The following is a 12,533-nucleotide window of genomic DNA, read 5'->3' on the forward strand; positions in this document are numbered from 1 at the left end:
CTCCATACTAAAAATTATTTTGGATCCGCCCCTGATCAACCTATAGGCACTAACGACCAAATAATTTTTGTTACTTGCTAATAGGGGTGACCAATTTAGTCAATCCAATATGATTAAATTTTATACTATCTGAAAAACTCAATTTATTGAGGTAATAGGTTCATTCAAATTCATTTAGATTTAGTAACTTATAAATTCGAGTTTCTATTGGTCTTCGGATAACTAAAAAACAGATAAACTCAAAGTTTTATATAAATTATAATAGTAGGTTGAACACAAAATAAATAAATTATAATAGTAAAATTAACAATTTATTATTGAATGTAAAGTATATGATAAATTTGCTAACTTTAAAAGTCACTCTAATCATATATTTTTACAAATAACTTATTTTTATCTACTAAAGTTTATCTTAAAACATGATTTCATATATATATATACACTACAAAATTAATATATAACCTAAATAACCTGACTAAAATTGAATTTAGATTTTTTTCAAAATGTTTACGATCCAAACAACTTAAACTTGGTTCAAAAAAAAATTGATCCAAGTTTTGTATAGATCAATTTTTTCGAACTGTTATAGATCAAATTTGGTGTAATAATTTTATAACCTAAATAAATTAAACTCAATCCAAAACCTAAAACTGGAACCTATAACTTGGATTTGCCACTTCTAGTGCCAACGACATGTTGTAGTTACTAAATCATGGTTTTTATAGTTGTTAGCAGCGGCATTAGTATTTTTTGCTCAATTGTAAATATCATTACTGAAAATAAATGTTTGTTTAAAGAGTGGATTGCAACCACAGTCTGCTTACACAACCATTTTGCATCTAAGAGGCCGTAAAAAGTTTTAAAAACTTCTAATAAGAAATTAAGTGATTAAGGTCAAACTTCTAACAAAGAGGGCTTGAAGTTAATAAGACAACAAGATCAAGTAAAAAAAACAATGTAAGCAACCTATCCAAAAGCTCTTACAATAAGATCAAGTAAAACAACAATTTAAACAAAATGGCAGCAACGATAAGTTGTAGAAAACTAATCAATAATCTAAAATTTTATACTGTTTCACTTCGTTAGCGTTTAAAATTTTAATTACTAATCTTCAAAATATATTTATGAAACCGATCATTAAACAAAAGACTACAACATAAACAAGAACCAGTGCCGACTACAAAACAAACTAAAAAAATTTCGTTGGTCATTGTTGTTATGTTAGTCGTTATAGTTGATCGCTGTCAGCCTGCAAAACACAAACATCGCAGAGAGAGAAAAGTCCATATAAGTAATCTGGTAGTGATGTAATCATATTATATAATCTACTCTATAATAATTCTCGGATTTACAGTCAAGGGTTTTGCTTATTGGTACGTGGCATAATAATTTTGTATGTGGTGTGTGATATATCCTACAGTTTATGAGGCTCAAAAAGGTCTCACAATTTGTAGGATAACATGGAGTAGGAAGACACCTCACATCGTTGGCATGTCATATATAGAGAGATGAAAGTTGTAAACAAAATTCCTTATTACAAAACGACGAGACACTTTAATATATATAATATAAGTATATAATAAATAGTAGTGTCATTGTTTTAGGCGTGCACTATCTCTATGTCGATTTGAAATCGACCGTCCACGAAGAAGCAATTTTACTTTAGAAACTGAAACTTTGAGTGGCATGGACCAATCTTTAGGATAATGACATTAACCAATTTCTAAGATCAAAATCGCAATAATCATGATGGGGTACACGTTATGTTTTGGTATCGCAGTAATTACGTATCATCGATCTCAACCTTTTTTCTGATAATTTCATTTTCTACGTTACATTAGACCTGATATTTATCAAAATTTTCCCGTTTGGGATGCAATTTGTGTCGAAACATTTCTTGTAGGTAAGATTTCATATAACAGCTGTAACTTGTTGTTCGAAGTTGTCACGTTTTTATGTTAGTTTTTGGAGAAGCTGTAGGCACTACCCGCTTTTGAGGTTTTGAGGGCAGCCTTGAGTGGTGATGGTCGTGGCAACGAAGACGAGGACTGAAGATTTTAGGATCTGTGGCAACAACATAAATGTTCGAACTTTAAGTTTGGAATTGGTGTTTCTACATGTTGGATCTCCTAAGTTGCTTAGATGTGTTCTTGTTGATTGTGACCATCTTTTGGTTTCTATTATTGTTTAGTCTTAGTTTTAGATTTTGGTTTCTCTGATTTTTTTTGTTTTCTCTGTAATTGATGTCAAAAATTTAAAATTAGTATAAAATTTAACATTTTACCAAAACCAATGATCTGTTACATGCACTTTAGTAATGTTTTCTTCTTTTCATAACCGGTGTTGTAGGCAATATCTTATGTGTCATTGTATGTCAGTTTTTTTATAACCCGGTTAATCTCTTGGGGTTTGTTCACCGACACCAGACAGACATGATTGCTCGCAATAGGAATTAGAAACAATGTTGTTTTGCCATACAAACAGATGATTCAAATATGGTAAAATTTGAATCTGAGAATGCTTAACACCTTTCTAAACCTGTGGTACCACTCGACTACACTTATGTGGTTGTCATTGTATGTTAGTTACAAATATATTAACGTAAGACACTAAACCCATTGATGTTAAGATATTATCATATGTGTACATAAAATATGTACTGAATAGCTAAATTTTGGAATAGTATTTGTATAATAACTATGGAAGGCTCTTTGTCAAAGAAAAAAAAAACTATGGAAGACACATATGAACAACGTTTTTGACATTGTACTTATTTGCATATAATGCTATTAGGTCGTCGTGTGGCGTATGCAAAATTCTTCCAAATCTTCAATGTTTGAAGTAATCTTGCTTATAGCTATGATAATCTTGCCTAAAATTTCTAAATTTTAGATAATGGTTCTCTTTGATAAAAAAAAAAAAAAGAAGAGAATAGTTCTCACTGGTGCCAGTGTCGGAAAGTAATTTAATTACTGTCCTGAACATAAATCAGATCGCACAAATTTAATACTTTGTGTTCGAACGTCATTTTCATCTATTGGTAAAGATCCGTGAGTGTTAATTGTAGTATGTGTTTTACTTTATGTATCCGTTTTTATTGAACAACTAGAGGTTTGTCTCCACTTCGCAAGACTGATTATTTAGTTTGACGCTTGACGTTTATTTATATTTTAATGTGTTTACGTTTTACTTACTATCAAATATACATTTATTATTTTAAATATTATCATTTATTTTTACTGTTGTTTTTCTAACGAAAAGTCGAAAACACATGGTCATCACATACTTTTATGTGTTTCAATTGAAATTAACATTATAGTTTTTGTTAATTTGATTCTTATTAGAAATCATAAGTATGTAATAACATTATAAAATATTTTCATAATTGTATTTGCTTTACAATTATTTCTTAAATGTTTCTATTTTACTTTAATAGTAAATATAATAAAATTTCTTAATAATGCGGTTAAGTTCAGCACATAAAATATTGATTATTTCTTATATATATATATATATTGAATTTATTGTTACTTTTATTTCTTTTTATACCTTTTAAAAGAATGCAAAAAGTGAATTATTGATTCATTGTAATAGGGAATTATTTAAATGTTGGTAGATGTAGCCAAATCATAATATCAATTAATTGTTACTATTTAGAAAAATATATAACTGAATATTTTTATATGTTATTATTTCTGAAGACTATAAATCATATTTTCCAAATAACTGATAGCTTTTTAAAAAAATAAATGTTATTGATTAGTTATTAACATTTATTTTATATATAATTAAATTATAATATATTTAGCCATTTTATTTTATTTTTAAATATATTTTTTGATTTATTATATTTTGTTATTTATTTAAAATAAATCACTTTTTATTTATAGATAACATGCTAAGAATTTTTACTATACTTTAGGTAAACAATATAAATTCATCAAAATTATTATTTTACATAATAAAAGTCTTTAAATATGAAAATTTAAATACATTACTAAACCCAAATTTATGAATCCTATTAACATATTATGATATTTTTTGTTTATAATTTAAAATGACAGATAGTATTTTATATTCCTTTACATTAGTTTTTATGTACACCTACATTATTTAGAAGTAGAATTTTATATTTTTTTATATATAGCTACGTTGTAAAAATTAATATAAAAATTATTTGACATACATATAGATGATGATGATTTTTCCATTCATCAATATTTTTTTAAAAAAAATTAATCTTATAAATTATGAAATACAAATATATTAGTACAACATTTTAATTATTTTTTAGAAATTTTGTTGGATAAAGTTTATTTGATAATAAAGTGAAAATAACTAACATATATAGATCTCTTTTAATTGATTTACGTTATCTAAATTCTTAAATTGTTAAATAATTTGAGATATTTAATTATACTATTTCCTAATTACTATTTATGGTGAATGTTCTTAGGTGTCAAATTTATAGAGAGCATTTGATGATTATGATGTGACATCGTGAGAAGAAAAGTATCAACTTTATATATATATACCTTATAAAAATAAAACACTTCATTTTTTAAATTCTTTTGAATTATGTTTTTTCTATTTATTTTTAATATAAAAAATGTTAGAATCTTTGTACCCAATAATGTAGTTGGTGATATCTTGTATTTTTGATGGTTCTAATCATCCATTTTGTATACATATTGATCCCTTAGGTTGTTATTTATGTTGCACTGCATTGCATTTGTGTGTTTTGAGGTTTGAAGTTGTTCAAATTGAAGTTTGGGGGATTTGGACAAGTAAACATGTCAAAAGCCAAAAAAATGGGTCATACCGCAGGCAGGAACCACGTACAAAGGCTGTCCATGGCCGAGAGACAAAATCAACAATTGAAACAAGAACGAGCCACCGCGGGCTACGGCCGTGAACAAGAGAAGGCGAGTGGAATCAGGGCTGGAAGACGAGTAACGAATGGTCAAACCGCGGATGGATTGTGCGGACTACCGTGGAATAGAGGCCGGGACACACCAAACTCACATGGTCCACCGCAAACACTCACTGCGGACGAGGCTGGTCCGCGGTCGACACCCATATCAACTTAACCATTTGTCTTTGAGTCAAATCTTGGTTTGTTAGGTTGACCAAGTTTGAGTTTTAAAGATAATATACATAGTTTTAGACCTAAAACGTGGATCTAATACATGGATTTTATTTCATTTTCTCTCGAGACCTTGTCTAATCTATGTAAAAGCTTGAATTTTTTTTATTATTTAAGAAAGTACTTCATCTTATATTGTGTTTATCTTGTTCATTAACATGATTAGTTTTAAACCTTACATGAGTTTAGTTTCTCATGGAAATTAATGAGTAGTCACCTGGTGATTCTTGTGTTACGTGGATTAGAGTGATTATGTGGATATTTAGGATGTTTCTTGCTTGATTATCGTTATTATATGCTTGTTAGGTGTTCTTTATGCTAGATTAGCCTTGATCAAGTTGATTTAGAGCTTAAGTAATTTCATGCCCGGAAGGTGTTCAATGAAATGTTTGAACCAACCTAATATTGTCTTTTACATGTCTAGCCAATGAGAATTGATGTTAGAGATGTTAAATGATTAGTAGACTTGTGATTTATGCATGTTTGAATGCGTTTTGCCAACATAAGTTGATGTTTAATGCATAATTAGCATAAGAATTATTGTCATGGAAGTGGATTAATCTATTTGAATGAGTTCTAGACCTATAGACTTGTTGATTGTTTTGTTTAAACATTCTAGATTGAACCTTGATCACCTTATATCATTTATCTTTGCCCATAGATCCATCTTTAACATTTGATTGAAATTTTAATTTTTGCACTTATTTTTTGATTGGATTTGAGATCATATTTGTTTATATTTCTTGGATCTTATCTTGTTACCAATCATCTATCTTCTTATTTGCTTATATTATAAAAGTTTGTGTATTCTTAATGTTATAGATCACTAGTTCCTTGTGGATTTGATCCTAAGTGTTACATCGATATATCATTCGATTGTGGTAGTGTGCACATTAGGTTACTTTGTCTGTGGTAAAACACATAAATCATTTGGGTAGTCTATAAACACAACTAAAGACATCTTCAACCCATAAGACCACTTTGATGCGAAAACCACACCGTATTGGTGTAGTTTTAGTACTAAAAGAATTTATTCTTCAACCACAATACCAATTTTACACGAGAACTATATTTTAAAATTTTATATTATTCAATTAATTTTTTTACTATTATTAAATATATGTAATAAATAAAATTTATTATGTAATTATACTCACAAAGATATATTACACTAAATATTTGTTTTTACAGAAATATTTACTATTTTGACATATGATAATATTAAAATAAGAAATATTTATCTATTTTGACATGTAATAATATTAAAATATGAAAATAAAATAAACTACTTCAGTATATATAATATATTGATTCTATATTTATTTTTCCACTGATACTTATTTAACTAATATTTTATTAATAAAAGTAATTGAATAGTGTTTAGTATTGTGAACAGTAGCCCACCAAATTTTATGCAGTACTATAGTCTTATATTAAAAAAAATGTGACTTTTAGAGATGGATTGGAGAGTTTCTAGTGTAAAAATCATCCTATAATAGTGTTTTGATGTTGGTTGGAAATGGTCTAAGCATACATATATTGATGATTTATTGGTCTCTGCCCAAAAAGATTAAAATTGCTCAACTACATCATTGTGTATATAGACTGTTGAATTATTGAAGAATTTGTCAGACATTGCGGACTCAGATTTATGTATATTCAACAATATCACGAATTGAACTTTTCAGCTGTACCTACATGATAAATTATTAGTATGCAGACATATCCTAATCATGGACAATTCTTTACGAAATAAACATACATGCATTTTTTAACATACATTTACTTAACATAAATTCAAAATAATCCATGTATCGATGATCAGATTCATCTTCTTACGATGATCTCGGTCCTTACGCTGCTCTGATGAACTAGATACAGAAGACAATAGAACCAGACCCGCTCATGTAAGAAAATATTAAATCCAAAGAATCTCTGACGTACTTTCTGCAAAGAACGAGTATAAGTTATTGTAACTATTTACATTTATTGGTCGGTACGGTGTGCTCTAATTCTATATGTGTTCGTATAGACTTGGAAGCTATGTTGCATGGAAACTCGGTTGAAGGTCCGTTTAACGTTTCGGAAACATTTCGGAATCGGTATCTTTCGGAAACTCGCGGAAACGCATTGGAAACTCGTTTCTTAAAAATCTCAGTTTAGAAACTTAGTGGAAACTTGCGTTTGTATTTTGAAAACTCGCGTTTCTGTTCTAGAAACGCAGAACTTTCCAATTGGTTAAGACTTGTTGTTATGATTTTTATTTTAGTTAAACTATTTAATATCTAATTACTGGATTTTTGTTATTTTGAAAATTTTATATGATTTTGATGTTTAATGATGACTTATTTTATTTTCGTATGATTAAATAGAATGACTATTTGTTTATTTGTATTCTAAGATATACTAAACATAATAAAAATGAATACAAATATTAATCAGTTACATATGTATATATATATATGTGTGTGTGTGTATATATATTTATTTATAGACGTTTCTAAAACGTTTCCAAAGCAAAAAAAATCAAAAATCACGTTTCGAAACGTTTCGTTTCCGCGTATCCATTTCCGTTTCCATGCAACTTAGCTTGGAAGTGTTTTCTTTATGTGTGTGTGTTTTAGCATTGTTCACATGCTTGTAAAAAATCATTTCATAACAAACTATGAAACTTGGATTTTCTTTATTAAGCTCGACGAGATACTTTCTTTGTTTCAAAGAATGAAAGTTTTAAAAAAATTACTCATATTAAGAAAAATATATTAGATTTTGATCAGTAATGCATTATTTTTTTGTATTTAACTATTAACCAATATAATTTCAATAAACATTTTTTTTAAATCTACAATTTACCATTAAATAATGCATTGAAAAAATAAAATTATATTTTTAAACTAATTTTTTCTAAAACGTAGATTTTTTTGAAACGGAAAGAGTACATAATAATTGGAAAATACGGTTTTCTGATAGTTTTATAAATATTCACTGTTTACAACCTTTACTATATTCAATTTGATTAATAATTACATAGTATTATCCATTAATCATATTGCTGTCGTCTAGCATCCTACCAAAACAAAGAGTTACACTGAACTTTTATTTGTAATGTATTCTTCATCACACATTCACACTGCAGTAAAAATAGAAATGAAGTAGTATGCTCCAAAGTAAAATAGATTTATGGTCGACACGAGACAAGTTAATAGGAAAGGAAGAGGACGAAGTGGCAAAGATCACACAGGATATTGTGGAGATTAGAGGTAGCAAAACGAGACTTTGGTCTTGGGATGGCTTTTCCTATTTCTGGTAAATACAAAATAGCTGGTGCTCGTTGCCTCCACACACGTATGCTCAGCTTTTGTTCCCATGTCAAACTCCGAAATGCTACGTATCTCTTCTTTCTCCTTTTTGGTTTGTTTATTTTTGTTTTACCCGTTACAACGGGACGTATTTCGATTCTTTTCTTTAAATGAAACGAAACTGAGTTCCATATGAATATGCAGGAGCGAATCAATAGAAGGGAGTAGGGGTGCACATGCAAATTTTTTTTTTTTTTTTTAAATGAATATTGTATTTCTTTGTTATTTCTCTTGGTCACCCATTATTTTTTAGTCCATTTAATCGCTAAAAACAATTATGAAAAATACACAAGTAAGAAAAAAAAACTAATTTAAATAAAAGAAAAAGAACTTGAAGTCTTAAAACTCACTTGCGTTTTCTTATTTTTTTTTAAAAAACTCACTTATGTTTTCTTTTTCTTTTTATTAAGAACCCTAACTTCTAATATAATACAATATTTCTGTAAACTTTTATTCATTTGAAATTCAGATTGCCATAAACTCAAATCACGTATTTATATGATATGGATTTGTAATTCAGTTTGCCATGTATTTATCTCTTAAAAGAATATTTTAGACAGAATGTACGTTTTTATTTTTAAATTCTGAAATGAAAAAATCAATTTCCAACTGTAAAGGACGCAATTTGACAAAATATATGTAAATATTTATTCACACTATATGATTATAACCGAACATAATAGATAAGCAAATGTTGCACATGTATTACAAAATATTATCAATTAATTATAATGTGCTTTATTTGTAATATATTTGGAAAATGTTATAATAAATATATTTTTACTATAGTTAGGTGTGTTCAAATAGTATTTCGGTTCAGATTCGGTTCAGTTTTTTTTGTTTTTCGGCTTATAAAAATTAGTTGCCTTATTAATACCATATTTACTTTGGTTTGGTTCGGTTTATATACTATAAGTTTTCAATTTATTCAGTTTTCATAACTATATATTTCTTTTATAAGATTTTATGAATTTAGTTTCTATGATTAGAAAAGGATTTATTAAAATATAAATATATTTTCAGCACTTTAATTAAAATTCTGTAAAAGTAAAAATTTAATAATCATGATAATTTTTATAAAATAAAATAATTTTTTTTGTAATATTATAAAATATAGTAAAAGGTCTGTTAAGAAAATTTATATTTATTAATTTGATAAAAATGAAAAAAAATATAAATAACTTTAAAGTAACTAAAATTACTAAAATCAACGTTTTAAATATGAAGATTATATCAATAAAGTAAACTACGTATATATTATTAATTATTTATAATTTACATATAATTATATTCTTATTAATTGATTTGATTGGTGTATTCAGTTTGATCGATTTATATAGCGAACCATATCTATATACTGCGGGTTTTTTTAAATAACATCCATTCAATTTATTATTATTAAATCTAAACTGTTTTCTCTATTTCGGTTCAATTTTAATTGGTTTGGTTTTATACCAGACTGATCACTAGAAATATAATAATTCGATTGTATATGTACTTTTCTTTTATTGATTATACTTAGATTTCAATATGCAGTCATGCTTTTCTTTCTCCGTATAAATCCTCGAGTACATGTCAACAAAACATAAAAATCAACTACGATTGTTATTAGAATGATGAAAAAACTGGATGACTAATAGATGGGTTAAGTATAACTACGCCGTCTCACATGACAACGGTAATAAATATTCTGGTATAAGATATATAATAATAATAAATTCAGATGGATTTTTTTGCTATTTGCGGTATGGAGAGATTGAAGGAAGAAACACACCAGAAAAAAACTGAATATTATGCACTGTCACAGACTATGCAAGCTATTTGGTCTTTGAGTTTGGGATATCGTCGATTGATCGTTGAAGGGGAGAACTCTACAATTAACAAGAAGACATCAAATTTAAGACTGCGACACTCCACTCACACCATTGTACTTGGGAAAATATGTTTTCAATGGTTACTTTCTCATTCCGTAAGAGAAGGTAACAAATGTGCCAATCTTACCTAGGAAAGCTTTACTGTTCTCGACCGGGTGATTGTGGTGGAGTGGCAAGGAGACGGGACTGAGACGCCAACACGTTTCAGGTTTGATTTACCTGTTACGCGAAACTAAGTCACAATTATCCTGGTCAATTAACACGGATATGAGCTTATGCTTTAGAGCCCATTTGAATACCCGAAGAAAGAGTCTATCCGTGGACTGCACCTCCCTTTGGGGATTAATCCGAACCTCTCTATGGGTCTAGGATACCCTCAGGTTAATATACTCATGTAGACAAACTTTCAAATTAATGAAACTTAGCTGGTAAAAACATTGCTACATTATTTTGGAATATGAACATGCATACGTGAAGAAACTCGTATGTACGACGAACATAAGTTATCGATCAATGCATTAAAATAGAAAAGTCATATCATTATTTAGAATTGTTTCTAGATGAAAGAGACATCGCTCTCAGAAAAGCAAACCCTTTTCCTTTTCAGTTCTACTCTTTGATTAACAGAATTGATACAACATATTGATGTCGTAATGATAAAACAATTTAACACAGATCTTGTGAGGGCATTACGGTATGATTACTTAATTATATTCATTGTAATTTATAATTATTTTTGGAGAGATATTTTTGGGAGTGAAAAGAAAAAAAGAAATGTCGTATGGAAATTAAAGTCTTTTTGGGCGGCACTCGAGAGTGGGTTTGGCTGTGCAAAAAGGGAGAATGAGAGTCTCCACAAGGCCATGTGGCATGTGATACACATTCACCAACTCTTGTATTGTATGATTGTATCACTTATTCTCTTGCTATCCATTTCTAGCGCATGCTAAAATACAACAACACAGACTACCACTCAAATTAAAACTATTAAAACGTCTTAATTTTATAAGAAATTAATCTATTCTTGATGTATCATAGAAGATGTTCAAAATAATGAAATGCAAAAAGAAACACATGAATTACAAATAAAGTTTATAAAGAAAAGTGTGATTACTAGGAAAATAAACAAAATTGTTTAGAATTTTAATCCACAGTCGATATATATAATTTTCAAAACTGGGAGGAGTTTGGGACGAGCTCTAATCTCTTCCTAGACCCAGCAATAGCATTAATCGTTACTAATATATGATGACATTGTAGACCAAAAAAAAAAATATATATATATATATTTATGATGACATAGCGTAAAACATTTATTTTAGCGAGAATCGAAATAGAAACACAACGGAACCAACTCTTTGAACTAAATCAATAGTCCAACGTACTGTTGGTAGCTGTCGATATTTGGTAGCTGTAGGTACCAAAGGTTAAACAAAATTTTGCAAACTTCTTTTTTGGTCAATCTTCATTAATCAGTTGATCACCCACACCTCGAACATGTGTGGGGAAAAGTGAAGAAGATGTTAAAAATATACTTGCATAAATATATATCCTTAATCAGATATTTAAAGCATTGTTTATTAGTTAACTGGTATGTTTGTCGAGAAGAAGAAGGGCAATGACAAGACAAAGAAGAGGTGCTCTTTTGGAGAAATGGCCATATTTTTATGGGAATATTTGGAAGGATAACTGGCTATGTCGTTGCGGAGAAGATAAGTCTAATGGAGTAATGAATCATAGCAGGAGCTAGTATCAGGCCCTAATACAATTAAGAAACATTCTCAAGATAAAGAAATGAAAATAACCGTACTTGAGTAAGAGGGATATGTTAAGCAACAGCGCAGATTTTATTTTGAATTATGATTATTTTTTCATAAATTAATTAAATAGTTTTTTATTAATTGAATCTTGTTTAGTGTTAAGAGAGATTTTAATTGCATAATATCTATTTTATGTGGCTTAATTAACGTTTCTATAATTGTTTTGTGTAATTTATCTTGCTGATAATTTGGTTCTTAATATAACCAGTTTAAATTTGTTATTTATAATTAGTGTTAAGAATTTATCTTCAGATAATATACGTTTTGAATATTTTCATAACTATTTTGTTATTATATTTATTGTACAGTGTAGTTATTTTCAATGTATCTTCGT

The sequence above is a fragment of the Brassica napus genome, chromosome C6, assembly GCF_020379485.1.
Source record: "Brassica napus cultivar Da-Ae chromosome C6, Da-Ae, whole genome shotgun sequence".
NCBI classification, from domain to species: Eukaryota; Viridiplantae; Streptophyta; class Magnoliopsida; order Brassicales; family Brassicaceae; genus Brassica; species Brassica napus.